The 17,271-nt window shown below is 39.9% G+C and overlaps 1 long non-coding RNA gene across 1 annotated transcript in view; it reads left to right on the forward strand.

Moving 5' to 3' along the window:
* Positions 1-17,271, forward strand: part of LOC146437832 (uncharacterized) — a 165,134-nt gene that overhangs the window by 106,572 nt on the left and 41,291 nt on the right. Inside the window, exon 3 of the long non-coding RNA XR_014851558.1 lies at positions 9,218-9,291. This is a non-coding gene — a long non-coding RNA (uncharacterized LOC146437832). The remainder of the gene's footprint in view (positions 1-9,217; positions 9,292-17,271) is intronic.

A 17,271-nucleotide genomic window follows, 5' to 3' on the forward strand; every position in this document is an offset into this window, starting at 1 on the left:
ATTTATTAAATGAAGAAAGGATTACCCATTACAGGATAAATCTTGCTTGCCTTACATGTACAAATAATTCTCATTGACTATGAACAAGTCAAATACTTACATAAGACATTTATAACTTTTATGTAACCTTATAAAACCACATATATTATTCTATGTCCTGGCCTTAAAAGGCATGCAGAAATTAGCCAGTTAGGTGTATAATGAAAAAAAGCAGCCTCATTTTTACTGCAGAACTCTCCAAAGATGGTTTTACACAGGAAAACTTCTTACCCATTTAACTATGAGGCAAATTTATCCAGCAAAATCTCAAGGCAACTAGGCAAGATTCACTGGAGAGTCTCAGTTGCTGTGAGGACAGAGTGGCTGGGAAAAGGAAAGGAGGAGGATGCAAAGCATGAAAACATTCAGAAGGTATTTAAATGGCAAGTTTCTCCTCCTCCTGTGCATTCCTGAGAGTGTCTCAGAACACTGGGCAGGGCTAGCCCTGGGATGCTCCTTGCTGGATAACGGTAACCTTTATTAAGAGATGCCATAGATTCATTTCAGAGTCATTTTCTTCTGGACCACCAGCTGTAGTTACTCAAGGCAGATTAACCAGAACATGATTTGGTTTCGGCCCCTACCCAACAACATGAGCTAAATACCAAATTACAGAGGGTGCCAAGACAGTGTTAACTGCTAACTTGGTGACCACATGGCATTTGGGTGTCCTGCTCCTGCCTCAGCTTCTCTGTCAGCTCTACATGACATGTTTGGATTCAGTTATGCCTTGTGCCTCAAGATGTGGCATTTGGGGACATGGCTTAGTGCTGGCCTTGGCAGTGCTGGGTTAACAGTTGGACTCGATGATCTGAGAGGTCGTTTCCAACCTAAATGATTATATGTCTGGTATTAAGTCACTTGGCAGTTTGTGCAGCCTTTAGCTGATGTTATGCTCCTTACACTAGATACAAAAACTTTTCTCATCATCTTTCATCCTCACTGATTCAGTTGGAAATTGTCTGCTTTATGTTTCCCATAGTTTATCTCAGGAATGCGTAGATAATGACCTTTCATTAAAAGAGAAGGAAACATTCAGCCTCCTATTTTAATTTTATTCAGAGGAACAGCTGAATCCAAAAGGAATATTTGGATGTTTTCCCCTCTTTCTTTGGAAAGTCTGCTACAGAAGCTGAGGAGAGCAGACTTGAATCACCACTGGACAAGTGCTTTCAATGCTGCTCTGGAGTAATTCACAGACATTCTTCTCCCTGTGGTGAAATATTTTGAAATCCCTCCTTTTTTTGTCTGAATGGCAAATGCCAAAACCTCAGTGTTTTTCGTGAGGAATTCTTGTCTTCCGGCCAGCTCAGTTAGCTTCACAGCAAGAGCTGGGAAGTTAAGGCTATGGCAAAGGGAGGATTTCCACGTTCATGTGGAAGTAGACAGCAGTTGCTTTCAGTCATTTGACCTCCTGTAGCACTATCAGACATTAGAATCATGACACTGTACAGAAAGTTATCAAATCAACTAATTCCTCAGGGCTTTGACCATTATCTTTAATTTTTCTCTGAAGATGTTTTAGTTAAGCCTAGACATTCATCATGTGACTAAAGATCATACCAGGAAATTTTCACAGCAGCTATCAAGTACTCCATGCTAACATTTTAAAGAAAAGGGGATTAAAAAAAAGGGCCAAATGATGCCTTCTCTCAATTCTATGCTGAAGAGTATTTCCTTTCTTAATCAGAGTACATATTGCTGTGGTCTAACCTGTCAGCCATAATCTGAGCTCTCTCTTCAGCTTGACCTGTGCCTGTGTTGTACCTTTTGCTGGTTCTGTTTTACATTAACTCAATCATAGGGCAGGTTTTATCCAGCTGAAATATTTGACTGGGCTTTTTCTCGTGTCTTGTCCATGACAACTACAGTCCTCCCCTGAGCAGCTCCCCCAGAGCGTGGTTGCCAAAACTGCGCTCCTAGAACGTAGTTATGAGAACTTCTCTCTTCCCTCAATGTCCTTCTTGCCCTCAGTCTGAAGGCCCCTCCTTATCCCTCTGCTGCTCAATCTTGTGATGTCTCCATCCAGTCTATAACTCCCTATTGCCAACCTCATTTTAACAACCCAAGGGGAATGGCAATCCCTAAACACACAGAAAGTGACTTCAATGTTGTCCTTCAAGCTCCTTTTCATTAACGTGCTACCAGTCCCTCTGTTGGGGAAGGGTGATGTTGTGCATGTGATTTCAGGATGGTTTCACCATTTTTTTTGGTTCTTTTTTCTCTGTCCAGATATTGCTTTTCTCCCACAGCTCCTCTTCCTGTGCAGAAATTGGGAGTGAGTTAAGAGCTCTGCCATACCCACACCAAATGAATGGGAATTCAGCAGTGACTCAGGACTAGGCATTTCTTATCAGGCAGCTTTTCTGGAGTCCTCAAATATTCCATGGAAACAAGGAAAGTGTTTTTTACTCTTCAACTCATTACAGACTGTCAGGACTGGATATTCAGCTAGCTACTTCAGGCTATGCAAGTCTGGGTCTCAAGCAGTGTAGTTTATTTTACACAGTTTGAGGCCACAGTTTTAGCTACAATTCAGAACATGAAAAATACTTTCTACCGGATTCCTGTATTTTTGACTTCATCACTTGAATTACAATGATTTCTTGTTGTGCCTGAGCAGAGTCCACAAACTCTGCAATTTACTGCTTCCTGCAACAGCCTGACACAGTCCCCTGTGGGAGAAAAATAAGTTAAACAGAGAACTTTTTCCTCTTAAAGAATTATATTGGTCTTGCAGATGCCGAGTTGACTTACAGTGTTTTTTCCTTAGAGCACTTGGCTGCAGATTCACTTAAGAGTAAATAGATGAGCCCTATCTGCTTCTTTCCCCTTAAACCTAAGCATTATTATCTCTGTCAGTCACTGACATGCCGTTTTTCTTTTAAAGATGAGATTAAATAGTACAAAACAGTTCTTCAGTGTTCACTAAATTCTGTGTCATAATTTCCCAACTATAACTATCTAATTTCTCTCCAAAATCTGTGGTTTATATGCAGCCTGAATTTCAAATGCAACACATAGAAAATATAAATATTTAAATTAGAGATATGGTTTGCACTGTTCTTTCCTGGAGTGTTTTTCCTTGTTTCAAAGACCACAAGAGTGTAGCTCAAGTAGCCTGCTCGAGAGAGAAAATTCATCATGTGTCTACTCCAAGGCTCTTGTGTTGTTTAAGGGCTAGCTAGGCCGTGGTAAATAATCCACAGACCCTCACAGGAGGCAATGCTGGCTCACATTCCTTCTGGAAGAGCACATGCCTGCATCTTTTGGTATCCTCCTCCTTCTTTTGCTCCTTTTCTCTGAGATGAGAATAAAGAGGTTCTTTCATCTCTGGAGGCTTCTGTGACGTTTATTTGACACAGACCTTTATAGTTTGATTTCAGCTTGACAGGGCCCCTTGAGGTTGGTTTCCATATTCTGCTACAATACGTTCTTCTCTGCACACTGTAACCTGAGTTTTAAAAATGAGGATGACTTTTGGCATGTGAAGAGTGAATCTGTCTCCTTTGCATTAGGATATGCAAAGATATCTATGTATCATCATGTTATGTATATCATTTACATATCTTTGTATGTGAAGATATGTAAATGATATACAAAGAGTATGTGACCACCAGCTGGACCTCAGTCAGGGACCATGCAGTGATTTTTCTCCCTGGGGACAACCTTCTGAACATCATCAGATGTGCATACCAGTGTTAAGCTGATTTTTTACTTTGGCAGTTTTGCCAAAATACACCAAAACGAAGTAGACTTTACTTTCCTTCTGCAGAGCTGCTGTGACTGACAATGATGCTGACAGGCAACTTGTGTTTCCACAGTTAAAAGCACTGCTTAGAGCAAATTATTTTAGCTTCCCTTGGTAAATAAAGGGGGGAAAAATATTAATCTCTGACACTTGTGTTTTACAGGTAGTTGATTTTTAAAAATTACTTTCCTTTCTCGTTTATGGCCAGGAAGCAATAAAACCACCCCCCCTGCTTCAGTTCAGAAATTCACCACAGAGATGTTGTAAGTAGAGAGAGCCAGGAAAAGACTGAGTGCAAAATACTTTTAAAACCAGGCATCACATTTCTCTATAATGGTGGATAACCTCAGTCATTTTCCCTTCCTTCACAGAGCACAAGAGATATCATACTCATGGAATTACACCTCAGCCCTTCAAATGCTACTGACCCTATTATACAGCTTAATCAGCAAGGAGATTTGTTTGAATGAACTAGGTGCAAGCAGCCACTAGGCATTACTGTGGAAACAGTTTTCCTGACTATCCCATGCTTCCCAGGAATGTGACTAAAATGTGTTTTCCTAAGGATTTTAGTGGCTGCAGGTGATTATGGGATACTGTGACATAACAAATAATTGCAAAATCTTTTTGAGACCCAGGAGGGAGTGTCCTTCAGGCTGTGTTCCTTTCAGAAGGAGCCTTTTACTGGTTAGAAAAACTGGTTGGTACTTGCATTACATAAGTTTGGCAGTTTTCTCTGTGGCACCTTATCCAAGTTACTGTGGCAACTGTGGCCTGAGAGTTGTCTGCCTTGTGGATGGGCAAATAATGTGAGCATTAAAGATGTGTGCTGGGGTCAGAGGTTGGCTGATGTTTGTTTAATTGAGTCCTGTGGCAGAAGTGGGAAAATCCTCAGCAGGGAAAGTTGTCACTCAGGGCACATGAGAATCCTGAAACAGGTCAAATTATTTGAGTCTGACCCTCCTGCCCCTTGTGGACCTTTAGGGTTTGGTGCACAGTGATTGTTAACTGCTTTTTCCATTTCCTGATCCTAAACTTGCTAAATCTATTCCTGTGCAATACTGAAACACAAGCTCCAGGCCCTATCATGTCAGATAGCTACTACTGGGTTTGCAATTTTTGAATTGCAATAAGATAGATTCTGGAATGCTTTAGCATTTCCCTTCACATCCAGTTTATGGGGGAAAAAAAAAAAAAGGAAAAGAAGGTAAAATATGATGGACAACTTTTTCTAGTTTCAAACAATTCTGTTCCTGAATGGGATGGCTGACACAAGTCACTGATGGACATGAATGCAGAATGATGTGCTGAGCTTGCAGTGCAAGCTGAAAAGGAACCAGATATTCCTGGACAGAGAGATGGGAATTTCCCAATGTGCACACAGTGCCAGTGTGTGCCAGGAAGAGCAGAAGATCTTTAATGCACAGAAGGGATTTAATGACTTAATGAACCTGCTGTACTGAATCAGTCAAAATCCAGCAAGCAAAGGTTTTAGAAAAACATGCCGACTTCTGGCAAGAACTGCTTATTTACTGGACTTTACTTATTTTATGGGCTATGATAGATCATTACTTTCAGGTTATATGTGAGGATAATTACCAGAATTTCAGTGAAGTAGCTGCCTCTTTATTTTCTGGGAAAAGTTAATGTATATACAGAAAAAAAAGCTCATTTATATACATGATTTCCCCCAGAATACCCAGGAGCCTGAGGATGTTTTACCCAAGTGTTCTCCCTCTTGAAATTTATTTTCACTAATAAGTGAATATACCATGGGCTATACCATCCAGGGGAAGATTAATAATGATAATTGTGAGAAAAAACAAGTATTTTAATGTATTTTAAAGGTCAGACCCAACTAATCTCCAACAACCTCTCAGCATAATAAGGCTGCATATAAAAATGGGTTTGCAATTCTGCACATCCTCCCCTTGCATAAGGTGGAATAGATTCCTCATGTCCAGTCGAACTGAGACAATTTATAGCATCTGGCAGCAAAGCTATGCACAGTTTAAGTGTATATATTCAGAAAATAATATTATTTTAAAAGCATGCAAAGCATTGTTTTCAGAGAAAAGGAAGCAAAAGTTTATGTATAACAAAAAAGTTGGACATGCCTCAGTTTCAGTTTTAGAAACCTGGCCTATATTCCTGAAGTGGTTTGGAGCCATGGGCCACCTTCCAAGGGGAACACCCTGCTCCCCGTGGGGAAGGGTTTATGATTTTATTCAGGATGTATGAAATGTGGTGATTTTGGCTGGAGTTCAGCAAACAGAATGGGGGAGCAGAGTCTCCATTCATTTACACCCCTTTCAGCCTGCCTGTTGTCAGAGAAGTTTTAATGACAATGAACAAAGGCAGAACGTGGGCTGCAGAATGGGAGCTGCGTGCTTTGTAGAAGTGGCCAAAAAGAAAGGGAACATATTGCTGACCCTTCTGTGAGCAGGAGCTGCTGGTGCTGGCAGAGCTCTGAAAAACAAGGCTGCAGCTGGAAACAACAGCAGATTCCAAGAGCCCCCATTAGGGACCTTCCTTCTAGACCCTGAGTTCTTGTTCTCTCTGACCTACTGAAACGATCTGTTACAATACAGTGTGAACTCAACCTTTGGAAATAGATGAAGCCAGTTGTGTTTCCAAAATCCGTGGATGTGCAGACAAGTAGCTGTATTCCCGGAATATGCAGGAACTTTTCACCCCCTGGGCTGCACAAATGGACATCTGTGCATTTTGAGGGAAGCTGCTTGACATGGAATTTTTAAAACCTAATAAAAGTTCACAGTGTCCAGTCAGTTGAAGGAAATGCTTCCCACTGTTCCTTCTTGCTGATAGTTTAGGGTTATCTAACACATGGTAACTTTCCTTTAATGAAAGCAGTGTGCGTGGGGAGAATCCCTATCTAAAAGAAGCAGTGCTGAGCCAGATCCCTGGCTTGCATCCATTGCCTTGCATGAGGAAATTCCTCGGTATCCCTGAGCTGCAGGAGCCTGGCCCCTGCAGCACCCTCTCGCTGTGCCTTCTGTGGAGGAGCATGCCTGGGATGTAGCTGAGGCTGCACAGGAGGGAGGTTTGAACCATTTGTGAACTCTGGCAAGCCCCAGCTGCAGCGGGGAGGATGTTGCAGCTGAAGACAATTTTGAACAGTCTGAAGCAGCTCTGAGCTGCTGAGCGGGGTTCCTGCAGGCCCCTGCCGGGGATGCAAAGTCCAGAGATCCTTGTGGATCCTGTAAATTGTTGCCAAACAACTTATCTTGCTGTGAGAGGTGGTGCCCAAGTATCTGCACTGAGAAATGCCATCAGAACCTTCAAAAGAGAGACACAGGCCCTGCTGGGTGGGAGCAAGGCCCCTGCCTGGCATCTAAACAGATCTGCATTTTGTAAGCAAGGCAGTAACTTCATGAAACACTGGAAGTAGCAGGCATTGCCTGGGAGGCTGAAAGTGAGAAGGGAACTTGTGAGCTGGGTGCCACCTAGGATCCATGAGAACCTTGAGGCCATTTGCAAAGATGTCTTGACTTGGAACTGCAGACTTTCTTTGGGATGTGCTGTGCACTGGAATAATCAAGTATGGAATGATTTATTGACATTTTATGCAGATAGAAGAGTCACTCTAAAGGGAGAAAATTTGCTGTTGAAATGGGTTTCTTTGTGATGGAAATAAAAATAAAATTCTTGGCTTGTTTCAGATCATGATGTAGATTGAAATCTTCTCCTTGGAGAGAGAGAGAGGGCTCATACCCACTGGAGATGTATAATGTCGCTATCATTAAATTTTTCATGTAGTATCCAACACATGCACATTATGGACCTCTGATCAAGGCAAAGCTTCCACAGCCTCAAACTGATCAAAAAGCAGCAGCAGCAATGTAGCAGCATGACCCTGGAAAACCAGAACATCACCACTACAAATGTTAGCCACTACAAATTAAAAATCTGAGACTCTCACCATGCTAAGCTGATCATGTCTTTCTGACTTCTCCTGGAATAATATTCTTAAATATGGGGTAAAATATCAAAATGTAACTACAGAGTATATTCTTGACTTTCCCTCACCTGTAATATACATCCAGCTGCTTTGTTAATATTGCCATTCAGGTACAATTTAAAATCAGCAGAGAAAGTTATTCCAGAACCTGCACCAGAAGGTCACAAACTCCCTTTGAAAGCACTGATACTTCCTTTTGTTCGCTCCTATGTATCTGATTACAAATTACTAAATACTACTGCTATTTGAGAACTTTTAGATTCTAATCAGTACTTTGATGAATGTACAGCACAATAATGCAGATGAGTGATGTCAACCTTTAAGCACACAGCAGCGTGCACGGACAAAAAAGTGGAGAAACCATTCAAAAGCTCTGGGACCTTTGTGATCTGTGAGCTTCCTTTGCAATCCATCCTGACTGTAAATTGTTGCCTAACAACTTGACATTGTTAAAGTGTCTAATTAAACATTAAAAAAACCCCCACACAAATACAAAATGTTCAGCTCAAATTGTGGAGAGTTGGCTTTATGTTGGTAAAATAGAATGAAAATCCGGGACAAGGAAACATTGCATAAGTTGACTCGAATAAATAAGAAGGAAACATGAGTAAGTTCAACAATGTCAGCATTAAAGATCTTTTCTTTAGGAACTAGGTAACTTCCTAACATTTTGTGCTACAGCACAAGAGACTGTTTATTAAATTAAGTAGAGGTAAACATCACAGCCTTTTCTCGTGTTATGAAATGCGATGCAATGAAAGAAAAGCAATATGGCCAGGTCTTAAAAAATGAGCAAAAAAAAAAAATCTTAAAAGGTGGGCTGTTTTCATAAAATATAATGAAACCAAGTTGTTGAAATAAAAATCATAAACATCATCTGTGTAATATTTTTCCTGCAGGTGACAAGGTCCTGATCTGTTCTTTTAGTCCGTTTAACACACTTACGTTCATTATTTCCATTGGTGTGAAAATTCCATAGGACTATTCCTGGTAAAACCAGTGCTGAAGGATTTGAGGGCAGTGCTATGAATTTAGGAAAGGGAAGAAATACAGAGGTCTGCTTCTGATACCTCTTCAATACCAGATGGCAAGGGATAATGCCTGTCCCTTCTGGTAGAGTTTATAATTCTTTGCCTGTGTCGTTATGCGTTATGATGTCAATATTATTTTAATGTGGATTATGAAGGAGTGACCTTACCTTATTCTAAAACATGCACCATTAAACTAGGAAAACTGGGGAATTTCCTGTAAAAACGACTTTCCTGCCACCTCACACTGTGGGTAGTTGTGTGTGTTCTCCTGAGGCTACCCAAGAAAAGGAAATTATCCAAAGCAAACTTTCCTAAAGTTTTCCTATACTTTGCAGCTATGTGGTGCACCTCTTCAGAGGTGCTGCTACCTGAAAGCATCTACCTTTTAATAACCTTCTTCCGTTTCTCTTCCAGGGGCTTCTGACACTCCCAGCCCTTTAGCCTGGTGAACCTGAAGTATGAGAAAAGGACTTTTCCCTCCATTTCAGGTAATCAATGCTGTTTCTTGGCCGTAAATGGGATTAAGTTATCTGGTGATTGAAACAGTGTAAAAATACTTAACCACTTGCAAGTCTGCCAATCAGAAGTGAACAGATATTTCATGGTACAGGGTCTGATGATAGTTATTCATTCAGTGTTTATTTACATTTCAAGAATTATAAACCAACTTCTGTGGTCCACTCTTGGAAATTAAACCAATATATCTTTATTTTCCTCTCCCCTTCTTTATGAGTGTGCATATATACAGCTGCAATTGCCTATGCTATTTTATCTGGGAAGCCTGTTGTACAAACCTAATGCTTTTCCCTACTGAAAGTAGCTTTTTCTTGCAGTGTCACTTTGATTATGGCAGGGTCCTGTCTTTTCAATGCTTAAGCATGTTGTGTCACCACATGATTAACATTTAAAGCTGCTTTAGCAGTGAAAGTCAGTCTCACTTAAATACTTTTCCCCCTTGTTGATCTTAATATGGGAAGTCACTATCCTCTGACTGGACAAATTTGTTTTAAAGTGAGCTTGAAATGAACATGGGTTGTAGCACTGTATCAGTTCATATCATTCCCCCTGCTTCCTCTTCTTCCATCAGCTATAATACATCTGATGCACTTTAAAAGATGCTGGGAATAAGATAAGCTGTATGAAGTCTCCAGTTATTTTGAAAAGGATCAGGGAGTCTGAAACACTGGAAGGGGTCACCTTGAATCTGTAGAAAGGCAGGCATGCCAGCACAGATGTTCTTTCTTTATCCTTTTTCAGCAGAAAAAGGGACATTATAAAAAGGGACATTACTGTTGCTTGGATGGAAGGGTTTTTTATGATCAAGAGCAGAAGAAAAGGATTTAGAATTGTTAATATACTGCTTGAGTGCTTAGGCATTTATATTTACAGTAATTGCTTCTGGGGAAAAAAAAAAAAGTTCTTTTCCTGCCAACTGTAGGAAAAATAAAGGCTGATTGAATTAAGTCTGGGAACCAGTTTGATTAGATGCTGAAACAAATCTCCTAGGACTCTAGAAACCTAGTTCATTTGTGGCATTCCTTCCATACTCTGATGGTCTCCAATGCTTGATACTAAATGATAAGAAATGCTTGTTTCTGAAAACAGCTGTTGTGGGTTTGGTAGTTTGGAACTGCTTTTGAGACCCGAATGTAAACCATAAACATGTGGAAATGCATGCAAGTCAGATTGTTCCTCCAGATAGGACTGGAACCCATGGTCATTGTTTCAAGAACATTCACAGAAAAGTAGTAGAATTACACCTTTCACTTTTGGAAAGAAAAGCAAGGCCACCATTATTCCAGTGAGACTGTAAAAAGTCTGTAATGTGTCGTGTCATATGTGTGCTCTGTGATATACAGCAGGCACTGGGCAGTACCACAGATCAGCGTTTTGGTATTTTTTGTGTCCTGAACTGTACCCTGTGCCATTATGCTGGATTTGCATTAAAATTTGCAAGGGATGATTGGCTCTTAGTGCCTTGCAGAGTTTGGAGCCCTTCACCTTTAGCATTGTTCTAAATGCAAACTTGAACTTTGGTTTCTTCAGGCATTTTGTGGGGCACAAACTGGGAGCTGAGAACAACAAAATCCTTTGGTCATGAGATGAGCTTCACTTCACTGCTGTTGTTTCCTGTCACCACAGTTAAATTAGGTCTGAACTCCTTGGGCCATCCCTAACGTAACCCACCATCCAAAGACTTCTGTGTGTCGCAATCCCAGAACAAACTCTGTGGTTTTGCACATTTTTAAACGGAAAAATGGAATTTTTCCTTTATTCCAAATTGTAGAGACAGTGTTTTTATAAAGAAGTTCTGTAGTGACAAATAAGTTTCACGGGTACCTCTGTTTGGCAGGTAGCTCTTAGAAAATGACAAAATTAGCAATTATCATTCTATATAATGTATAATTATATATTATTTACAGAATAAAGAGTGAATAGTGGAAGTAAAGATCATGTCATAACCTGCACTGTGAAGTGCTAGAGAAGAGCACTTTTTTATGTGGCCACATCTTTCATCATTCAGAAATTGTGGGGAAATGTTTCTAAAAACAGCACGGGAAGGGTCTGAATTTCAAATTGAATTTCATGAAGCAGACAACAAAACAATGAATTAACACTGACTTAATTTTAAAAATATTCAAACACCTGGTTTTTGGTATGAACTGGTCATAGTAGAGTCATATTAAATGAAATTGTTATTGAATTATTTTTATGCATTTTGGCCTATTATGTGTCAGGACTGAACAACGTAAATTTAGCCCACACTTTGGAAAACAGATTTTGACCCACTTTGATGGAGTGATATTTGATAATTTTGCAACAGTTGCAACATGCAATTCTTTTCAGGGAAAAGCATGTAAAGAATTTTGTGCTAATAGAAATGAAAAAACCCATGTGGTGTGTAAGCTGGAAGTGTAATGCATGGAAACTGTATGTGTAGTTGTGAAAAAAACACAGCTTTTTATAACCTGGCTTCCTTAGAACAAATTCTATCTTCTGCCTTAACAACAGAAAACTTTTACCAAAAAAGAGAGGTAAATGGAAGCATTTGAATTATAAACATTTCCAAATCATTGAACATAAGTATAAATAACTTATTAACTACATTCAGGAGGTAGACGGAATAAAAACTTGATGAGTTAACGTGTTCAGCTGAAGGTTATATGACATTTTCCGAACATTTTTGCAACACAAATCTGGGGAGCAGATGGGAGACATGGGGGAAGATGTAGCTGATATTTCAATACATTCTTGCACATTTTCTGTGGTTTCTGTTTGGTTTGGTTGTGTATTTGGTAGGATCTGCTGCATGGCTCCACAGTCACTTGAACTCGATGCCCAGAGCATTCTTGGGTGCACTTGATTTTATGGCTGTTGGTTAAGACCTGTAGGATGCCTTACCTCCCTGAAGGAGCCCAAATAATTTGTAAACGTTTTGAGGATGTGATTTCAGTCCCAGGCTTAGGAAAAAGAAAGGATTCATTTAACCCTGGAGACTGAGGGAGGAAGGAAGGAGGCTGGGAAAAGGAAGGACAAGGAAGCAATGGAAAGATAGATGAGAGAAAGTGAGAGAAAGCACCACATATAGAGATCCAAAAGAATGAGATGAGTAAAAATGGAGAAAAAAAAATTGCAGTCAGGTATTGTTTTTCCTTGCTTTAAATACCCCATAAGCAGAGCAGTCAACAGGCAGACAATTATAGCACCAGGCACTTTAGATTACATTAGGGTGCAGAACAAGCTTTGCTCTCCGTGGTTTATGATATCCTTTGAATCCTCTGGAAGGATAAATGAAATAACTTAATGTGACTCATACAGGAAAGCAGATAATCAGTGGTGTGCCATAAAACAAGTGAGAAAAAGACAAAATAGAGTCAGAGAGTGCTTACACTGTGTTACTTTTATCTTCTGATATTGTTTGTCATATTGGTATTATCATTATTATTTGCTAATGTTATCATATCACCTAATGACAAAAATTCCAGGCGTGGAGCCAGGATCCTAGACAAAACATCCTAGTGCTTATGGCAGTTTCTTCCTTTGCTGGTTATTAAATTGTTTCTGTGGATGAAAATAACGATAACAACGAGCAGAAATGTGCACCATGCCAGGACCAATTTCCTGCCACACCAGGAGCGATGCACACAACAGCCTCCTGCAGCTGGAATGATGCTCTGGGATGGAGGGAGCCTGAGTGAGGGCCTGAGCAGTGTGGCTGGAGTGACCTTCAGAACTGTCCTGTTGACACTGGGATCACAGATGCCTGATTTAGTCCTTCAGGCCGCAACATCCTCCTGCGCACTGAAAAATGAAAATACATTAAAATAGGTCTGGCAAGGCTGGGAGGTGTTCAGACTGAGGTTTCAGTATGGATTTTCTGTGGGGATATCAGTTTTATGGCAAAGTTAAAAACTTCCCAGCCATATCTGCATTTTGCTGCCTTTTCTCTTCCTGTGTTTTTATTTATTAAGTTATGCTAAAGGCACCAGAGCAAATCTTCGATTAAAATGGAGTGCCCTGCTTTTTCCAACAAATGAACAGTAATTTAAAAAAAATCTATCATCTGCAGTTTTATGGAAAGCCTTGAGTTATGTTGTTATATGTCATATTTTTCTAAATTCCTTTCGTTAATCCTTTTGTAGGCAGACTTGATATTTCCAAGAATTAGCTGATGTTATACCAGTAAAAATGTCCCTTAAAAAAGACAGATATAAGGAACTTTTCCAGTGAGGGTTGCATTTGATCATATTTTTTCCATTAGATCATGATTTTGTGGATTTCCTAGATTCCTATTGGAAGATCCCACTGGATCTTGAACTGCAATGAGTGTCCCTTACATTCATTAGTAGCCTATATTGGAAGCAAAGGGCTTCTCAGCTTTTCAGCTATAATTCAACAATATTAGTCGTAAGCAGGAAGGTGAAAATTTATTTGCTGAAAGTAAAATATTTGCTTTGGCCAGAATGCAATTTTTGCCACTGGCGCTGATGCTTTTTAGGTCAAATTTTGGTAGTAGCCTAGTAAGCCTGTAATTACAGACACAGGTGAATTTAATAAAAATTCAGTCTGGTCTCATTCCTTTTGGTGTAAATCCAGAGTATTTTACTGAAATCTATTGCCATCTGACTAAACTTTCTGTTTTCAGGGGCTGCCAGTGTACACAGAGGTTGGTGCTATCAGCCCAGAGTACATTTGTATTTAGATTTCTTCAGTATCATAGAAAGCAAGAAAAAATAGCCAACCCACTTTATAAGTAACCAGGTGACATAGACTCTTGTTACTGATGTGACAATTATCTGATTTATTAATTGTGACCAATGGCAGCAGCAACAGGAACAACAACCACAATAATAATAATAATGCAAAAATTGAGGAAGTGTATATTTCTGCCCCTTTTCTGCAGGCAATCTGAATCCAAGAGGTTAAACAGCCTGTCTAGCATTTCCACTCCAAAGTTTCACTTCTCCTTTGAGCACCCCAGAATTTCCAGTTTTGATTTCCTAAAGGGAGGTATTGGAAATGGGAGTCAGAACTTGCCATGGAGGCTCTGAACATGGTACACTGACAATGTCAAGCACCCTAATGCACATGCTTTGAGCTCAGTGGTTGGTGTCTGGTTTTAGCAGCTAAGCCTAAGGGTTCTGGTTTACACTTTTGGATCCGGCCTGTCCTTTTCCATGTCAGGGATTATTTAAACAACAGCTATTAGATCTGCGACAAATTGCAGTGGAAAGATCAACAGAGCATGGAGAAGCTCTGTTTACAAGGTACCAGTAACCACTTGCATAACAAACCTGTCAATGATTTATAAAGTGTACAGACACAGTACCACAGAAAGTCTCGCTCAAAACAATGGGTTACTCATTGCTGTGTGGTTTCAGTGATCTTCTCATCTTCCTGGATGTGCTGGACAGCACGAAGGCCCTGCCCATCTCTTTAGCACCTGATGATCCTTGGACAACTTTGCTGCCCTCTCTGTAAATGAATGTCAGCTTTCCTACAGAAGTACAGGGCTGCCTGCTGAAGTACAATGCCTGCCTTATTTGAATGTTCTCTGGGAAACAGTTTAGAGAGCATCCATATCAAACAATTCCTGCGCCGCTGTGTTTGTACCTCGAAGAGTTAGGTCAAGGGTTTTGGATCAAAGCCTAGCTGAGGCTGCATACATCATGGGGCCCAGGGAGAAAAGCATTAAATTTCTTGCTTAAAACTGGCTGTTAAATGCAAATGCATCATCCTTTGTGTTATATAAAATCTGAGCTGAGTGTTCTGTATTTTCTTGAGGCAGCAAACTATTGAACAGATTCCACTTCATTTCAAGGTCTTTCCATCAGGCTCTTGATGAATTCATTAAACTGTATATTCATTATAGGTGATGAAAGGTATATAACCTTTCCGGAAAGGAAGTGGTCTGCTCCATAAGTAAATCCAGTTTTGTAAATTAAAGATGTGCTAGAATGAAATACCTGGATCCAACAGTGCTGAAACATGAGCAAGGCAATTTTTGTAATGGCAGCTTTGGGAAAGGAGGCTGCTCATGGTGGAATGGATGAACCTTGTGAAGTCCCCTGATGGTCTGAAACTTTCAGGCTGTGCTGGATCAGGGGAGGAAGTAAATTACTTGCCAGGGTTTCTCTCATTTGAAGCTTGATTGTGGTATTTTCATCAAATTTGTTGGCAGAGGGAATTGCCCATTTGTTCACTCCACAGCACTTGCTATAGACGTTGGATGCCAATGGAAAATGTTTTATAGCCATGGCAGTACTGGAAGATCTCAGTGGTTTTCCTTAATGATTGGACACAATCTAGTCACAAATATGTTAGGATACAAATGTAATCTGTGTTTGTGGAAAAACAACATCCCAGCTAAGACTTGAACAAATCTTCCTCAGTACTGACTGTCACTAAGGTAGGAGCCAGGTCAAGTATGGAGAAATAAATATTGACCTCATATGAAAGCTGTAGTGTATTAAATCTGTAGTTGTTTTACACTGGAGTACCCACTCATGATACAACCAAATTAAATCTATTAAATACTACCATATTTATTTTTAAGTTGGGACTTTCCCTCCCCTCTCTCTCCCAGTAATTCCATTTTGATCTTGTGGAAAAGATTCTGCCCTCGATGAAGCTCCCAGGCATCCTGCAAAGCTACTGTGGACAAAGGGGCTAACAGTCCTTCACTTACCAGACACAATGTACTTTTTAATGGTTTAATGCTGACTCAAAATAAGAGCCACATTTCTAAATTTTAGCATAAGTCATGTGCACCCACAAATCATGCTGCTGTTATCAGGGTCATAAAAAACCATATTTTTGGAGAAAAAGTAGACTAATGCAGTTAAACGAAGCATACTACAGGAGGAGAGGGAAATGTACAGAAGGGAATTTAGTGTGATACATATTAGTACCTTTTAAAATCCCTCTTCTGTGCCTCAAATATTAGATAGCAGGCTGGAAAAAAATGTAGTCTTCCTGAAAGAATGTTGTATTGCTTCCTTCAACATAAATATCAGCATCTTAAAATGCATGTTTGTCAGTGAATGAATTGTACTCTTATTGTGGTGCAAACAAATGCTTCGTGCTATTGAAAGAGTTTTCCTTAATAAAATGAAGAGGCTAGAATGTTAAATCTTTTGAAGTTGCTCCTAAACATGTAATATTTAGCTTGAGAAGCAATAGTGAGGAAATGAACATGATAAGAACTCATTCAGTAACAGCCCTAAATTGATTATTTCCTTCCTTATGTAAACTTATCAGTCAGCCCTTTGGGCTCACTTCCGAATACCAGCTCAGCACAAGAGTCTTATCACAAGGAAATGGAATGTAAAAGCCCTGGCAATTTTGATAAGGCACGTACTTTGGTTATGATCCTATCTCTCCCCTCCTCCCTTTTAAATAATTCATCTGCACTAAAAGGGGAGATGCCCTCCCTGTAACTTTGGCATAAATAAAAGTTGATGTTGTTATAGTCACAATAAACCCTGGTTATTTATTCTGCTCTTTTCTCAGAGTATTCTTAGGCAAAGAGACTAGAAGATATATTGAAAATTACAAGCAGCTTTGGAATGAAGTGGCATAGTGGTCTAGATAGATGATTTCTGAGTTTTTAGAGAGACACTTATGTGTTTTGAATATAATCTCAAGATTCCCTGTAGAATGGATACTGTAGGAAACTTAAGACTCATTTTTCATTTGCCGCATTTATTTGCCACCTTTACCCCCATCCATGATGCTATTGGTCTCTCACCTACGTGTGATGGCAGAACCCAGACTGAATAAAGAACCAACACATAGCTCACAGTGCAAAAGCAAAGCATGCAAACTTAAAAAAACCCTACTACACAAACACCAAACCACACACTCAAACATACATAAGGCAAAAGAAAACTGACAAGCGAGCTCTACCCACTGGCCACCACAGACTCAAACTTCATGGTTTTAGCAGCCAAAAAAACCAGCAAAAC

This window comes from Lichenostomus cassidix, chromosome 4 (genome assembly GCF_008360975.1).
Source record: "Lichenostomus cassidix isolate B80296 chromosome 4, HeHo_3.0, whole genome shotgun sequence".
Classification (NCBI taxonomy): domain Eukaryota; kingdom Metazoa; phylum Chordata; class Aves; order Passeriformes; family Meliphagidae; genus Lichenostomus; species Lichenostomus cassidix.